The sequence below is a fragment of the Somniosus microcephalus genome, unplaced genomic scaffold (genome assembly GCF_052327205.1).
Source record: "Somniosus microcephalus isolate GS21.2 unplaced genomic scaffold, FLI_Smic_1.0 unresolved_chr9, whole genome shotgun sequence".
NCBI classification, from domain to species: Eukaryota; Metazoa; Chordata; class Chondrichthyes; order Squaliformes; family Somniosidae; genus Somniosus; species Somniosus microcephalus.
The window spans coordinates 925,901-943,445 of record NW_028225187.1 but is presented as its reverse complement, the minus strand read 5'-3'; the positions used below and the strand labels follow the sequence as shown (position 1 = coordinate 943,445).

Genomic DNA, 17,545 nt, shown 5'->3' with positions numbered 1-17,545 from the left:
TTTAAATCTGTTAGTACTTGTTACAACTCATTAATTACATGATAAATCCATTACATTCATTAACCACAATAAGGCTAAGCCTTAAAAAAAACAGCTTTAAGATTAACAGTACAAATACAATAATACATTTTTCCAGACAAACCAATGTCAACAATACAGGTACCCGTAGTAAAAAACAATACATCCCAGTCCTACTGGCAATCTAGTAACTCGGCATTTTTGCTTGGTATAACCTGTTGTCCTTTTTAAAATTTTAACTTTCAAGTACAACAGTACTTATACAACTCATCAGTTACATAGTAAATCCATTACATTCATTGACTAATTATGGTCAACAATATAAATACAACAATAAATTTTACAGGTAAATCAATAATATTTACTGTTCTGGACATTATGGACATTTTACATGCAGATAGCACCCTCTGGTGGTAGTTATTGTGTTAGCAGCGTTTATATGCAGCAAAGGTCATTTGACCTTTCTACCTTTCTTCCTGTTTGACCCGAGGAAGTAGTTTTCCCAGAAAGAACCTGGCAGTAATGGAGGATCTGCCATGAGGGATTCTCATCCAATGTAATCTGATCTCATATGTTAGGCCAGGCGCAATATCTGTGAGTATCTTTGTCTGTTAGCATAATAGTATCTTTGTCAGCGTAGTATTTTGATAACACTATGTTTATAAAAGGTTAATATTTGATATTTACAGAAGTACAGTCCAAATGTTAGTTAGTTATACAATTAGTCTATTCTACTGTTGTAAATATGTTTATATCTTATGTTATATCTAATGTATAGCACTCAGTTTATGTACAAAGCATACTTTGTCTTTGTTTACAGTTTCACAAATTTGTTCAAGTAAAGCTTCAAAACAGCGAAACGGCTTCACGAGGAGTTATTTGAATGAGTGTTTAACTTGCTGGATAACTAGATAGGAGCACGTCTAGAGAGGCCAGTACATTTACAGTACAAACAGCAACTATTTAATAAACCAAGAACCCGTACACACCAGTCCAACTGGCATCGTTCAATCATTCATTCCTGCATTTGTCCGTTTGTTCGCTCAAGCGTAAGTTCCATGTGCATGACTGCGTGCATGTGTGCCATTTCTGTCTGCGTGCATGCATGCGTTCGTTCATCCATCCAGCAGGCTTCACGCTCACCAAGCGGGCCTTCACCTGGGGAGCAAGGGCCCTTCATTCGGTCGAACGTTAGTTCCATTGTGTATGCGTGCGTGTGTGCATATATCTGTATCCGCATGCATGCGTTCACTAGAGTGTTTGTTCGTTCAATTAAGGAAGGCTTTAACACTAAATAACACCACAATATACAAAGTCCTACAACCATATCAAAAAATCACTTAAGACTTGAAGTAAACTACTTTGAACCAGGACCCGAAACTTCTTCAAAAAACAAGTAATACCAGTTCAACGCCAGTCCTATTGGCACTCTAATAACTCCTCGTCTTCACGTGATGTTATCCAACCATATAATGTCATAATCCTTATCCACAGTCTTCAACCTTTCCACAGAAAAGAAGCCGACCACTTTCTCAAATCCTGTAAAAGAGGAAAACGAGTACTCAAATGTCCTTCTTCTTGCTGTTATCACTCACAGGACCCAGCCATCAAGACATTGGTTATTCCTTGCTGATATACCTTGTTTTGTCTTTTATTTTCCTTTTTTCCTTTTTCACTTGTATCCCGTTCTCTTTTCCCATCTTATGGCTGTTCAAGCACCATACTATAGATAGGAACAGTCTGTCTTTCCTCCACCAAAATGGCAGCACACAAACCCGATCCCATCACCGAAACAAAGCCTCACAGCTGCCACCAGACGAAGCACAGGCGGGGCCGCTGGAACTCATTCGGGCCGGAGACCATTCTTCAACTTTAGAAACCAGGCAGCATACTCACACACAGCATCTCCCGACTCCGCTTCTGTCGACCAGCCGCTCCACCCTGGGCCCCCTGCCTGGGGTCCTCCGCGCTGGGCCCCCCACCTGGGGTCCTCCGCCCTGGGCCTCCCGCCTGGGGTCCTCCATGCTGGGCCCCCCACCTGGGGTCCTCCGTGCTGGGCCTCCCGCCGAGGACACTCTCCACTGGGTCTTTCACCCTGGGCCTTCTGCACTGGGCCCTCCGCACTGGCATACCCCGTGAGCAGCCGGGGTGTGGAGCAGCCCGTTCACACAGCACCGAGCAGAGCTGAGCTGCTGAGAATCTCGCAGCCTCCCCTGGGGTTCATTAACCCGCTCCGTGAGCTCTCTCATCTGATGTGTCAGCGGCAGCTGCCAAGGTCCGCGCATGCTCAGCTCACACTGCCCGGGTGATTGACGGGAGCTTCCGACCAATAGGGAGCTGGCGGCAGGTCCTCCAACCAATCGGGGAGCCCGAGGGGCGGGACTAGTGCTGGCTGATTGATCTGCAGGGCAGCGAGTTTCTCCAGTCCCTTGTTCAGGGCCCGGGGCCCGGGGAGGCTGTGGCCCTTTATTCCCCGCATTGGACACAAGGCTCTTTGTCTCACAACACACTGGCTCAGGTTTTAATAGAGACTTTTCAAATTCATCAATAAAAGCAGATAAATCTCGTGGAACAAAATATTTAATATTTGGGAGTAAAAATACTGTTATTTTTCCTCTGTGGAATTTGTTAGTTTCAGACAATAACAACGATTTGTATTTATAGAACGTATTTAATGTAGTAAAATGTCCCAACATGCTTCACGGGAGCGTTACAAAACAAAATTTGACACCAGGTACAAACCAAGCATATTCCCATAAGGAGGAAAGATGGGGCGTCCAAAGCTCGAGCTCCCTGGATGACAAAGGATGTAGACGTTAGAATAAAACAGAAAAGGGAGGTTTACGACAAATGTCAGGTACAGAATGCAGTCAAAAACCAGGAGAATACAGAGAGTGGGGGGAAATTCAAAAAGGATATATGAAAGACAGACTTGCATTGATATAGCGCCTTTCACGACCACCAGACATCTCAAACCTCTTTACAGCCAATGAAGTACTTTTGAAGTGGAGTCATTGTTGTAATGTGAGAAACACGGCAGCCAATTTGTGCTCAGCAAGCTCCCACAAACAGCATTGTGATAATAACCAGGTAATCTGTTTTTGTTATGTTGGTTGAGGGATAAATATTGGCCAGGACACGGGGGATAACTCCCCTACTCTTCTTCAAAAGAGTGCCATGGGATCTTATACATCCACCTGAGAGCAGACGGGGCCTCAGTTTAAAGTCTCATCAGAAACAGTGCAGCACTCCCTCAGCACTGCACTGGAGTGTCAGCCTAGCTTTATGTGCTCAAGTCCCTGGAGTGGGACTGGAACCCACAACCTTCTGACTCAGAGAGCAAGTGTGCTGCCCACTTTTTTTTTATATTATACTTTATTGAACATTAAGAATATTTACAACATCGTGATCATTACATTGTATGATACAAATCAATTCCACAGCCCTGCACAGCCATTCCGCCACCACATTTTAACATCAAAACCTGAAGTTTAATTTGTCACCTGTAACATATATTAATCGATTGTACTTTAAAAATTGGTTGTAAAATACTGTCCTTAAATTCCTTTCTGAATAAAACATCCACAGAGCCTTATAATGATCTTTTAGCTTATATTTAAAATACTCTTTTAGATTGATTCTCCTCCCCTTAAAAAACAGAGCATTCCTTCTTTGCACAATCACGAATCTAGCCAAACTGAATATTAAATTAATTGCCGCTCCGCTAGACTCTGGCAGACTCTCCTGCAATCCCCATCTCAAAATTGAGTCCCACAGGATTCCCATTCTCGCTGTTCAGTCCCCACCCAGCAAAAAAGCTTCACACAACTGTCGAACATAGTACTTAAAGTCATTTACCTGCGGACATAACACCAGTAAATGGGACAGAGTCTCATCCTGTGTCCCACACATTGGGCAAGTTGCCGCCTCCACTCGTCCAATCTTGCACAAGACCGTCATGGTAAAAATCCAGTTATGAGCCAATTTGAAATCCAGTTCAATCCATTCTGGGCATTTAAAATTCGCCCACACTCCCTTCCAAATCCTGTTGAAGTCCAGCTGTGGGTATATACTCTGCCAAAACTCCTGACCAGCAGGTGTCTTGAATCTCCATTCTCTGAATACCTCATAGAAATCTCGAGTATTACAGTTGTCAAATTGGACTAACTCTCCCCCTTTCTCCAGTACAAAGCTTGGAAAAGCAGGATGCATTTTACTTCCTTTGGAGATTTCCGCATTTATTTCTTCCATCCAATCCTGTGGCATTGCCCTCACAATCTTCTCATACATGATTCCTGTTGCTTTTCCTTCAACCTCCTGATCCTCCTCCCACACCATGTCCCTCACTATCGCTTCCGGCAACCAACCTGGAATCACCTCGTATAATACATCTTTCACTGATATAATCCCAGCTTTTATAAAAGCTTGATTAAATAAAACCTCTCCTTCGATGTTGACCCACCTGTTCAAAAATAAGGGCTGTTCTAAAAATTCCTCAGCCCCCTTGGGCATAAACTGCACACTTTTTAAAAATTGGGCCCAAGTCTCTACAACCCCCGAATAAAACCTAGGGAGAAGTTTAATCGATTTCAAAAACCTATTATTGTATTCCATATACAATATCCCCTGCCCTCCTATCCCACTTCGTTTTTAAAAATGCTCAAAACAACTCTTCCAAAAACTTGAATTTGACTTCTGAAGAAATCTCTTCACCCATTTGATTCTGAAGGATTTTTTCTTCAAATCAATATCTGGGAAGTTGAGTCCTCCCTGATTTCTCCGTCCAATGATGGTATTGTAAGCCACCAAGGCTGGTTTCCCTTCCCATAAAAACCTCACACAAGCCTCTCGGATGGACTTTTCTGCCCACTCAGGAATATCCTCCACCGTCAATAAGTACCATAGCTTAGATAGCAGGAGAGCAGACACCACTGTCGCTCTTCCTTGCACTTTCAACCACCTTCTTTCCCATCTTCCCAAAATCTTTTTAATTTTCATAACCTTCGGTTCCCAATTTAATCGATCCACTTCTTCCCTGTCTTTCTTGCACCCCATATGCACCCCCAGAACTTCCAAAACCTCCACCACCTTAAAGGGACATTCCCTCAACCATTCCCCCCTACCCCTCCCTGCAACCAGGCATTGGGACTTACTATAATTCACTCTGGCACCTGAAGCTCTACAATATTCCTCCACTACCTCCATAGCTTTCCTCACTGACTCCCCATTTCTCAATGTTAAGGTTGTGTCATCTGCATATTGGTGTATCACCGACACCAGCCCAGAACTGGGGACCACAATCCCAACTACACCTTGATTCTTTCGCATCATGTAACCTAATGGTTCTGCTACCAATGTGTACAGCAGTGGGGACAGGGGACAACCCTGTCTCACTGATCTCTGTATCGGAAAATACTTAGATAAAAAACCATTACATTTAACACAGCTAAATATGTTTGAATAAAAAATCCTTATCCGCTGAATGAAATTTTCCTTGAAACCAAATGCTTCCAAAACCTTCAATAAAAACTCATGAGAGACCCTATCAAAGGCTTTCTCTTGATCTATCTTTAATACATAAGCCTCCCTCCTACTCTCTTCCATGAGCTCTATCGCACCTCGGATTGAGACCACAGAGTCTGCGATGTCCCGGCCTATGACTCCATCGGACTGAGAGGGCCAAACTATCTCCGGTAACACCTCCTTCAAACGATTTGCCATAACCCTCGCCAAGATCTTATAATCCACATTTAATAGTGTGATGGGCCTCCAATTCTTCAGATCCCGTCTATCCCCTTTATTTTTATATAAACTAAGCTTATGATACCTCTCCTCATAGATGGGGCCAGGCTTCCCTCAATTTTAATTTCCTTAAAAACTTCTAAGAGCAATGGACTTAAAATCTCGAAAAATTCCTTATAAAATTCTGCACTTAGTCCATCGGACCCTGGGCTTTTCCCCCCCTTCATTCCACTTATTGCTATTTTTATTTCCGCTAATCCTACTTCTTTATCACACATGCTTCTCTCATCCTCCTTTAAACCCTTTTCAATAAAAGCAGTAACCTTCTCCATCTCCAAATTGGAAATGTCTTCTTTTGTATATAGCTCTTGATAAAAGCTGCTAGCCGCCTCCAAAATCTCCTCACTTTCATGAATGATCTTCTCCCCAACCTTCAACTCCTCAATTAACGATAATCTCTGTCGCAGCTTCTCTTGCTCTAGAAAATATCTAGTGCATCTTTCGCCCTCCAATGCATCTCTAGCCTTTGCACGGAGAATGGCCCCCTTGCATTTTTCCACTTGCAGTAATTCCCACTCTTCCTTTAGCACCCGGAACTTAGTCTCTGCTCCCTTATCCCCTCCGTCAACTGCTTTACAGACATCCGTAAACCTTTTGTTTATATTCTCTTCTCAATGCCGGTTAGCTGCCGCCCTCTTTTTCCCATAATGTACCGAAAAAACTTTTACCTCATATTTGAAATTGTCCCACCAAACTCTTCTTTCTTTCAAGAACAAAAGTTCCTTCTGAGCATTCTTTATTATATTTATAATCCCTTCTTTATAAGCACTTTCCTTCAGGTATTGATTGTTTAAAATCCACACCCCTGAACCAATCTTAACTCTGCTGTTCCTAATTCTAAGAACCAAAGCCGAGTGATCACTAAAAAATACTTTTTTATAATAAATCTCCATCACCTCCGAACTTAACCCTTCCCACATTAACACAAAATCTATTCGGCTCTGTTTTAAAACATCACCCACCCAACCTGCTCTGGAGAACTCCCTTTTTATGGGGTTCCGGTCCCTCCATAAGTCTCTCAAATTTAAATTTGCCATCATTTTTATAATCATCCCTCTGGAGTTATCCTCTTTAAAGGTCATCTGGGCTGAAATGTCCATCCAAGATAAAAATACATTAAAATCCCCCACTATACAAGGATTTTCCACCTCTGCCACTTCAGTGAATATCCCCCGAAAAAACTCGCGATGCTTGCAATGGTCGTTCGGTGCATAGATATTAAAAAGATCGCAATTAAATCCCTCCAATTTTACCCTTAGCCGTAAAAATCTTCCCTCAGTGTCCTTGTCCACCAAGGCAACGTTCTCTTCTATGGACGGACTCACCAAAACAGCCACCCCTCTACGGTTATTGTTTGCACAACTTGCAAACACCTCTCCCTTCCAAACCTTCTGAACTCTTTCTAGAATATCCTCATCCCAAAAGGTTTCTTGCAGACACAACAAGTCCATGCCTTTAAAACCCTGCAACAACTGCTGCAATTTCTTCTCACCCCTCAGTCCGTTCACATTGATCGAGACCAATGTAATCATGGCTCCAAAGAAAGGAAGTATGCCCAATAATCTCCCCATCATTTAATCTCTGGCTCTTCCCTCCTCTCATGCTCCTTCTCAACTTTTCGGGCAGCTGTTGCTTTTTCCTGCAGCCTCCGGCTCTTTTTCCCCTTCTGTTTGACCCCTCCCTGCTGTTTCAGCCTCTTCCTTGCCTTAACTTTGGGCCCAGGAGCTACCCCTTCTCCCTCCTTCTGCCTCTCACTAACCTTTCCCTTTCCACATGATGCCACCCCACCCCCGACTTCCATGTCTCTGTCCCCCTCTAATTCCTCACACTCAAGCTCTTCTGCAACCCCCTGTGCCTGCTCCCCGTCAGATACATAATCCTACTCCCCGTCAGATACTTCATCTCCCATAGAGTCTTCCTGCTATCGCAGTTTCTCCCACTGTGCCGCCCCCTTCGACCACATCTCTACCTCTGACCCTTGCACCTTGTTCCCTCACTCCATGGGACAATGGCGCACCTAAATTGTTCCCTTCTGACGCCTCTATCTCGCCGATCCCATTCTGCTGTCCCTTTAAGGCTCCTGCCTCTTGCACCCTCTCCCCGCCCTGCCCCCTCCCGCTCACCAAAATATCCGACTCCCCGCCTCTCCCCGGAGTACCCACATCCACTACACACCCCGCTCCCGCCTCCTCTCCCCCCGCAGACACCAGACTCCCCAGGGGGAGCCGAACTGCACTAAGGCTCGAGTCTGCACCCGACCCTTGCTGCCCGCTGCTGTCTTTGTTCCCTTCCATAGCACTCACCGTGTTTTCCGCCATCTCCATCTCGATCTCTGCTCCGCCAACCTCTGCCTCTTCCTGTGCTCCTTTTTCCTTCATTTTACCGGCTGTGTCCTCCGACTGCACCGCACCTCCGGCCGTTCCACACTCCTCTCCTGCTCCTTCTCCCATCTCATCATCACTCATTTCGCTCCCTTCTGCCACACACTCACAGCGGGCGGGGCCTTTACGACACACCCCACAGCTCTCCGCCTTGCAGCTCCACGCGATATGTCCCGACTAACCGCAATTGTAACAATACAAATCAGGACAGTTTCTTACGAGATGGTCATGTCCCAGACAATAGTAACACACCTTTACTTGGTTATCATGCAGCACACGAAAGTACTTTACTCCTTCCAGTGTCTCGAATTTCATACTGTAAGGCAAAGACCTCACCCCCTCTGGGAACTGCACCTTTACATACCGGGTTCCGTCTGCTACCCGTGTTCCCGGATAGTACCTCCTCTTTATTTCGGAACAGATTTTAATGTCCCACAACTCCAACTTTTTGCTCAGCACTTCGTCCTCGATGTATACAGGCAAGTTCAAAAATGAAACCACCACCTCCTCTGAATATAGCAGAGTCACCTCCAAAAATTTCTCCCCAACTTTCAGACTGAGCAGCAGTTTTTCCACCTCCTCACGGCCACTGACCGTCACCTCAAATCCCACATTTGGTTTTGGTCGGCAGGCAAAACAGCTTCCCTCACCACAGTCCTCATGAACCGCCTGGATTATATCCCAGGCTCGAATCTTCTTATCTTCACATTGCACCACCACCGTATTTTCTTTACCAAACCTCCTGAGGTCCCGGCCCAAATCTTTGGGCCTTTTTTTTCCCCTTCCCACCACAGTTTCTTCCCTAATAAAATTCCTCTCGGGAATATTGTCCTCCGAGGGGCCCGGCACTCCGGACCCCTCAGCAGCCATCTGGCTGTTTTTTGTGGGCCAAAAAGGCCCTAAAACCTGAAAACAACACCCCAAAACCCACCACCAACTTTTTACAAAACTCCCTCCAACACCCAGCTGCAATTAGGCAACCAGTCACACCTGGCTCACTCCTAGCCCCTCCAACCTAGAGAGTGCTACCCACTGAGCCCCAGCTGGCACAAGGGAGAGAGTACAAGAAAAGATTAGTGGGTAATGTAAAAGGGAACCCAAAAATCTTTTATAAACATATGAAAAGTAAAAGGATAGTTAAAGGAATGGTGGGGCCGATTAGGGACCAAATAGGAGCTCATCATATGGAGGCAGAGGGTGTGGCTGAGGTACTGAATGAGTACTTAGCATCTGTCTTCACAAAAGAAGAGGATGAAGTTAATGTCGCAGTAGAGGAGGGGGGAGTAGAGAAATTGGATAAAAATGGATAGAAAGGAGGTGCTAAATAGGTTGTCATCACTCAAAGTTAACAAGTCACCCAGTCCAGGTGGATGCATCCTAGATTGCAGAGGGAAGCTAGGGTGGAGATAGCAGAAGCTCCGACCACAATCTTTCAATCTCCCTCAGATATATGGGAGTGGTGCCAGAGGACTGGAGGATTGCAAATGTTACACCCTGTTTAAAAAAAGGGGAGAGGGATAAACCTGGTAACTACAGGCCAATCAGTCTAATGTCAGTGGTGTAGGTGGGCATCCTTTACCTGGTTTACGGTACCTGCACTGTGGCCAATTCCAATCAGCGGTTTTGAATCGCTAAACCCCCCCCCTCCAGTTCTGACTGGAGGAACTTATAATTAATGATATATTAAAAACGGACAAATGGTCTGGATGCAAGAAAGTCAAATTTCATTGAAACTAAAGAAACTACACTACACGATCAAAGTAATCACGGTAAAATTGCTTAACAGGGGAAGGCAGACGGCAAAAACGAGGGATAAATGGCTACAATGTTAACCTTACAATCTTAGCAACATTTCCCTTAAATTACCACCCCTTTACTTCTCACTAGATTGTCTTGCGAGTGGGTCAAAACCTTGCTCACCTGCAGTCCAAAGAGTAAGAGACAAAAAAGGGGGCAGAGGACTTCCTGGGCTTAATCTTTATACCCTGGGAGTCTTCGTCTACGATGTGGATTAATATTTCCCGATCTTCAGGGGCTGAGGGGATTTTGCGGCCCCTACAGTGGTGGGGGAATGACTAGAGACCATTGTCAAGGACAAAATTAATTCTCACTTGGAGAAGCATGGATTAATAAGGGGCAGCCAGGATGGATTTGTTAAAGGTAAATCATGTCTGATTAACCTGATTGAGTTCGCTGATGAAGTAACAGAGGGTTGATGAAGGTACTGCAGCTGTTGTATATATGGACTTTCAAAAGGCATTTGATAAAATACCACATAAGAGACTTACTCTGAAAATAGAAGCAGAGGGAATTAAAGGGCTGATGGTAATTTGGGTATATAATTGGCTAAGGGAGAGGAGGCAGTGAGCAGTGCTGAGGGATGTTTTTCTGACTGGAGGGAAGTATGCAGTGGGCTCCCCCAGGGGTCGGAATTAGGACCATTGCTTTTCTTGTTAGATATAACTGACCTGGACTTGGGTATAAGTGAACAATTTCAAAGTTTACGGATGATACTATTTACTATGTTGCCAAGTTTTATGAGTGTAGTAGTAGCAGACTTCAGAAGGACAGAGACAGACTGTGAAATGAGCAGACACAAGGCAGATGACATTCAATGAGGATAAGTGTGAAGTGATGCACTTTGGGAGAAACAACAGGGAGAGGCCGTATAATCTAAATGGGACTATTTTGAGGGGGTGCAAGAGCAGAGGGACCTGGGGGTGCATATTCACAAGTCTTTGAAAGTGCCACGGCAAGTTGGTGAGGCGGTTCAGAAAGCGTATGGGATACTTGGCTTTGTAAATAGGGCCATTGAATACAAAAACAAGGAAGTTACACTAAACCTTTACAAATCACTAGTTAGGAACATAGGACAGGAGGAGGCCATTCAGCCCCTCGAGCCTGTTTCGCCATTCAATGAGATCATGGCTGATCTGTGATCTAACTCCATACACCCGCCTTTGGCCCATATCCCTTAATACCTTTGGTTAACAAAAACCTATCAATCTCAGATTTAAAATTACCAATTGATCGAGCATCAATTGCTGTTTGCGGAAGAGAGTTCCAAACCTCTATCACCCTTTGTGTGTAGAAGTGTTTCCTAATTTCACTCCTGAGAGGTCTGGCTCTAATTTTTAGGCTCTGCCCCCAGTCCTAGAATCCCCAATCAGCAGAAATAGTTTCTCTCCATCTACCCTATCTGTTCCCCTTAATATCCTGAAAACTTCGATCAGATCACCCCTTAACTTTCTAAATTCCAGGGAATACAAGCCTAATTTGTGTAATCTCTCCTCGTAACTTAACCCTTGAAGTCCAGGTATCATTCTGGTAAACCTACGCTGCACTCCCTCCAAGGCCAATATATCTTTCCTAAGGTGTGATGCCCAGAACTGCTCACAGTGCTCCAGGTGTGGTCTAACCAGGGTTTTGTACAGCTGCAGGGTTTTGGCCTCAGCTGGAGTCTTGTGTACAGTTCTGGGCACCACACTTTGGGAAGGATGTCAAGGCCTTGGAGAGGGTGCAGAGGAGGTTGACCAGGATGGTACCAGGGATGAGGGACTTCAGTTATGTGGAGAGATTGGAGAAGCTGGGATTGTTCCCCTTAGAGCAGAGAAGATTAAGAGGAGACCTAATAGAGGTGTTCAAAATGATGAGGGGATTTGATCGAGCAAGTAGAGAGAAACTGTTCACTCTGGCAAGTGGGTCGGTAACCAAAGGTCACAGATTTAAAATAGTTACTAAAAGAACTTGAGGTGAAATGAGGAGAATTGTTTTCATACAGAGGGTTGTTCAGATCTGGAACGCACCATCTGAAAGGATGCTGGAATCAGGTTCTACAGGAACTTTCAAACAGTAATTGGACGAGTCCTTGAAGAGGACAAGTTTGCAGAGTTCTGGGGATAAAGCTGGGGTTTGGGACTAAATTGGACAGCTCGTTCAAAGACACGATGGGCACAGACACGATGGGCCGAATCACCTCCTTCTGTGCTGTTAGATTCTATGATCAGTGTGAAGTCGCTGGTGTGTCAGCAGGTTGGATGACTGAGTGAATCCCTTCCCACACACGGAGCAGGTGAACGGTCTCTCCCCAGTGTGAACTCGCTGATGTACCAGCAGGTAGGCTGACTGATTGAATCCCTTACCACACACGGAGCAGGTGAACGGCCACTCCCCAGTGTGTAGGTGTTGGTGTCTCTTGAGCTCCCGGGAGCTTTTAAAACTCTTCCCACAGTCAGAACATTTAAAGGGCCTCTCATCAGTGTGAACTCGCTGATGTCCCTTCAGCTCCCCGGAGCTTATAAAGCTCTTCCCACAGTCAGAACATTTAAAGGGCCTCTCGTCAGTGTGAACTCGCTGGTGTACCAGCAGGTAGGAGGGCCGAGCGAATCCCTTCCCACACACGGAGCAGGTGAACAGCCTCTCCCCAGTGTGTAGGTATTGGTGTCTCTTCAGATCCGGGGAGCTTTTAAAGCTCTTCCCACAGTCAGAACATTTAAAGGGCCTCTCGTCAGTGTGAACTCGCTGATGTGTCAGCAGGTTGGATGACTGAGTGAATCCCTTCCCACACACAGAGCAGGTGAACGGCCTCTCCCCAGTGTGAACTCGCTGGTGTCTCTTCAGCTCACTGGAACTTTTAAAGCTCTTCCCACAGTCAGAACATTTAAAGGGCCTCGCGTCAGTGTGAACTCGCTGATGTGTCAGCAGGTGGGATGACCGAGTGAATACCTTCCCACACACAGAGCAGGTGAACGGTCTCTCCCCAGTGTGAACTCGTTGATGTGCCAGCAGGTTGGATGACACAGTGAATCCCTTCCCACACACGGAGCAGGTGAACGGCCTCTCCCCAGTGTGTAGGTGTTGGTGTTTCTTGAGCGCCCCAGAGCTTTTAAAACTATTCCCACACTCAGAACATTGCATGAGTCTCTCCCCAGTGTGAAGTCGCTGGTGTCCCTTCAGCTCCCCGGAGCTTTTAAAGCTCTTCCCACAGTCAGAACATTTAAAGGGTCTCTCGTCAGTGTGAACAAGTTGGTGTTGCTTTAGTTCCCCGGGGCTTTTAAAGATCTTCCCACAGTTAGGACACTGAAATGGTCTCTCATCAGTGTGAACAAGTTGGTGTAGCTTTAGTTCCTAGGGGCTTTTAAAGCTCTTCCCACAGTCAGAACATTGAAATGGTCTCTCATCAGTGTGAACAAGTTGGTGTAGCTTTAGTTCCTTGGGGCTTTTAAAGCTCTTCCCACAGTCAGAACATTGAAATGGTCTCTCATCAGTGTGGACAAGTTGGTGTAGCTTTAGTACCTTGGGGCTTTTAAAGCTCTTCCCACAGTCAGAACATTGACATGGTCTCTCATCAGTGTGAAGAAGCTGGTGTCCCTTCAGATACCGAGCGCTTTTAAAGCTCTTCCCACAGTCAGAACATTGAAATGGTCTCTCATCAGTGTGGACAAGTTGGTGTTGCTTTAGTTCCCCGGGGCTTTTAAGGCTCTTCCCACAGTCAGGACACTGAAATGGTCTCCCATCAGTGTGAACTCCCTGGTGTGTTTGCAGGTGGGATGAACAAACAAATCCCTTTCCACACACGGAGCAGGTGAACAGACTGTCCCTGGTGCGACTGCGCCGTTGAACTTCCAATGCAGACGGGGAACTGAATCCATTCCCCCCGTCCCCACCTTTACCCGGTTTCTCCCCGGTGTGACGGTGCACGTGTCTCACCAGGTCAGGCGATCGGCTGAATCCGCGTCCACACACTGAACAAGTGTGCAGTTTCTCATTGCTGCGATCCCTGCTCTCTCCTTCCATGTGCAAAGGCCGATGATATTCAGGTCCTGATGAATCCAGCTACTCTGTCAGATCTTGACGTGATGTTTGGTCTGAGCTTCCCGCCTGTAACTGCTCCACTTCTATAACCCTGTAAATTGAGATCAGAAAAGGATCAGAGGCAAACTGTTGTTTAATTTTCCCCTTTCCGAACCTAGGGGCAGTGAAGCTGATTTTCAGGCCCCAGCTGCTGCACAGGTTGGTTGAAAGGATCAGCAGTAATGGCGGCTGTAATACCCACAAGGCCCCGGCTCTGCAGAAAGTGCTCTGTTGACTCTGAGTCCCGCGCATGTGCTCATGGCCCCCGCGCTCTCCCTCCTGCTCGACAATCGCCTGTCCCGATCGGTCCGCAACACGCATGCTCAGCACACAAAACCCCGCGGTTGGAACATCGGGCGTGCATGCGGAGCCGCAACATCTGGTACGCGTGAGCGGCTCAGGTGGGGGCGAGTCGGTGTTTCGCCTCAGCTGCCAGGGAGGTGCGCATGCGCAGGACGACCCAACATTCTTCCCGTCAGCAATCACTCCCTCGTTTCTTTAATAAAAACAGAAAATGCTGGAAATACTCAGCTGGTCAGGCAGCATCTGTGGAGAGAGAAACAGAGTTAACGTTTCAGGTCGATGACCATTCGTCAGAACTGCTTGCTCTTTAGTGTCAGCCAGTGGCTCAGTGGGCAGCACTCTCGCCTCTGAGTCAGAAAGTTGTGGGTTCATTGTCCCACTCCAGAGAGTGAGTTTTGTCCGCTCCGATTGGGTGGAGAATGGCGCGGGGTGGATCGGGAGAGAATCGAGAGAAATAGAAAAACCTCAGAGTCCGCGAGGCCCCGGACCGAACGGCGGCTCTTGGACGGTTCACGTGATCTCCTCGGGGACACGTCACCCGGGCCCGCCGCCTGATTGACGGCAGCTTCCCACCAATAGGGAGCGAGCGGGGCGGGGCTGCAGGAGCGAGCCGGCGGCGGGTCCTCCAACCAATCGGGGAGTCCGAGGGGCGGGGCTAGCGGCACCCAGTGGGCGGGGCTGGAGGAGCGAGCCGGCGGCGGGTCCTCCAACCAATCGGGGAGCCCGAGGGGCGGGACTAGCACCGGCTGATTGTCTGATCCGCAGGGCAGCGAGTTTCTCCAGTCCCTTGTTCAGGGCCCGGGGCCCGGGGAGGCTGTGGGCCTTTATTCCTCGCATTCGACACAAGGCTCTTTGTCTCAGGCATATAGTGACGTCGCACTGAAACTTTCCTCCCTCCTTTACAAAGATGGCTGCCGTTAACCTGGGCCCGTATATGTTCCGATGTAGTCCTCCCACCACTGGGAGCGACAGTGATGCGTTCGTGCGACATAGCTCTACCGCGCAGGCGCAGTACCGCTCCCTTACTCCCCCCCCGCGCCGGCGCAGTGCCGCTCCCTTGCTCTCTCCCGCGCAGGTGCAGTGCCGCTGCCCTGCCCTCCGGCGCAGGCGCAGTGCCGCTCCCTTTCTCCCACTCCCGCGCAGGCGCAGTGCCGCTCCCCTGCCCTCCGGCGCAGGCGCAGTGCCGCTCCCTTTCTCCCTCTCCTGCGCAGGTGCAGTGCCACGCCCCTGCCCTCCCGCGCAGGCGTAGTGCCGTTCCCCTGCCCTCCGGCGCAGGCGCAGGCGCAGTGCCGCTCCCCTGCCTTCCGACGCAGGCGCAGTCCCGCTCCCCTGCCCTCCGGCGCAGGCGCAGGCGCAGTCCCGCTCCCCTGCCCTCCGGCGCAGGCGCAGTGCCGCTCACCTACCCTCCGGCACAGGCGCAGTGCCGCTCCCCTGCACTCCGGCGCAGGCGCAGTGCCGCTCCCCTGCACTCCGGCGCAGGCGCAGTGCCGCTCCCCTGCTGTGTGCTGGGCCGGGCGGTGCGGGTTGATCGGTGCGTGAGGGTCAGACACAGGCTGGTTGCCCGGGTTACAGGGCCCGTTCTGTGACTGAGGGAACTCGGCCCGACAGCGGCTGCTCAGCCCCGAGTTTAGATCACAGCGAGGGAGGGTCACCGCTCCGGGCAGTAACTCCGCACAGAAAATGGCGCATTTCCGCCTAGAGCTGTGAGAATGGGGGAGTCTCAGGAGGCCGGAAATTTACTGTGAGCAAAATCTCCAAACTAAACACACAGCCCCGCAACTGGGGATCTGAGCAAAGGCACAAATTCAAACAAATACTCTGCCTTCACATTGGATTATTAGTAAGCAGATTAAAGGTCTACATTACATTATTTCACACTTTCAATATTGTTCTTATTTTCTGCTTTGCCACAATTAGATCTCCCGGTGAATGATGGTGTGATTGACGAAGGTGCTCACCTCGAAGTAAACAGGGATTGTCGACTGAGGAACAACAGCCGGTTAACCAGCACAGGATTGTGAGCACCAACCGGAGAGAACCCTTCCGATTCAAAGAGCTTCCAGAGATTGACTGTGGAACAAGGTAAGAGAGAGTCCCATTGACTCAGATACACACTGGTCCTGGAGATGGACTGGGGAGAAAGGTCAGAGAGTCCCATTGACTCAGATACACACTGGTCCTGGAGATGGACTGGGGAGAAAGGTCAGAGAGAGTCCCATTGACTCAGATACATACTGGTCCTGGAGATGGATTGGGGAGAAAGGTCAGAGAGTCCCATTGACTCAGATACACACTGGTCCTGGAGATGGACTGGGGAGAAAGGCCAGAGAGTCCCATTGACTCAGATACATGGCAGGATGGGCCCAGTGAGATCAGACAGTGTGTAACCCGGGGAGGATGGGCCCAGTGAGATCAGACAGTGTGTAACCCGGGGAGGATGGGCCCAGTGAGATCAGACAGTGTGTAACCCGGGGAGGATGGGCCCAGTGAGATCAGACAGTGTGTAACCCGGGGAGGATGGGCCCAGTGAGATCAGACAGTGTGTAACCCGGGGAGGATGGGCCCAGTGAGATCAGACAGTGTGTAACCCGGGGGGGATGGGCCCAGTGAGATCAGACAGTGTGTAACCCGGGGAGGATGGGCCCAGTGAGATCAGACAGTGTGTAACCTGGGGAGGATGGGCCCAGTGAGATCAGACAGTGTGTAACCCGGGGAGGATGGGCCCAGTGAGATCAGACAGTGTGTAACCCGGGGAGGATGGGCCCAGTGAGATCAGACAGTGTGTAACCCGGGGAGGATGGGCCCAGTGAGATCAGACGGTGTGTAACCCGGGGAGGATGGGTCCAGTGAGATCAGACAGTGTGTAACCTGGGGAGGATGGGTCCAGTGAGATCAGACAGTGTGTAACCCGGGGAGGATGGGTCCAGTGAGATCAGACAGTGTGTAACCCGGGGAGGATGGGCCCAGTGAGATCAGACAGTGTGTAACCCGGGGAGGATGGGCCCAGTGAGATCAGACAGTGTGTAACCCGGGGAGGATGGGCCCAGTGAGATCAGACAGTGTGTAACCCGGGGAGGATGGGCCCAGTGAGATCAGACAGTGTGTAACCCGGGGAGGATGGTCCCAGTGAGATCAGACAGTGTGTAACCCGGGGAGGATGGGCCCAGTGAGATCAGATTGTGTGTAAC

At 48.4% G+C, this 17,545-nt stretch overlaps 1 protein-coding gene across 11 annotated transcripts in view; it reads left to right on the top strand.

The window, feature by feature from the left end:
• LOC147084201 (uncharacterized) overlaps positions 1-17,545 on the top strand; it is a 270,376-nt gene that overhangs the window by 119,182 nt on the left and 133,649 nt on the right. For 3 of the 11 annotated variants that reach the window (XR_015075840.1, XR_015075839.1, XR_015075834.1), the window contains exons 1-2: positions 15,805-16,098; positions 16,275-16,439. The exons of 2 other annotated variants lie outside the window; for them this stretch is intronic. The gene's annotated coding sequence lies outside the window, so the exon portion shown is untranslated. Of the gene's footprint in view, positions 1-15,713; positions 16,198-16,274; positions 16,440-17,545 lie in introns of those variants that run through there. 6 more of the 11 variants (XM_085979459.1, XM_085979457.1, XR_015075841.1 and 3 more) reach the window with 6 other exon arrangements.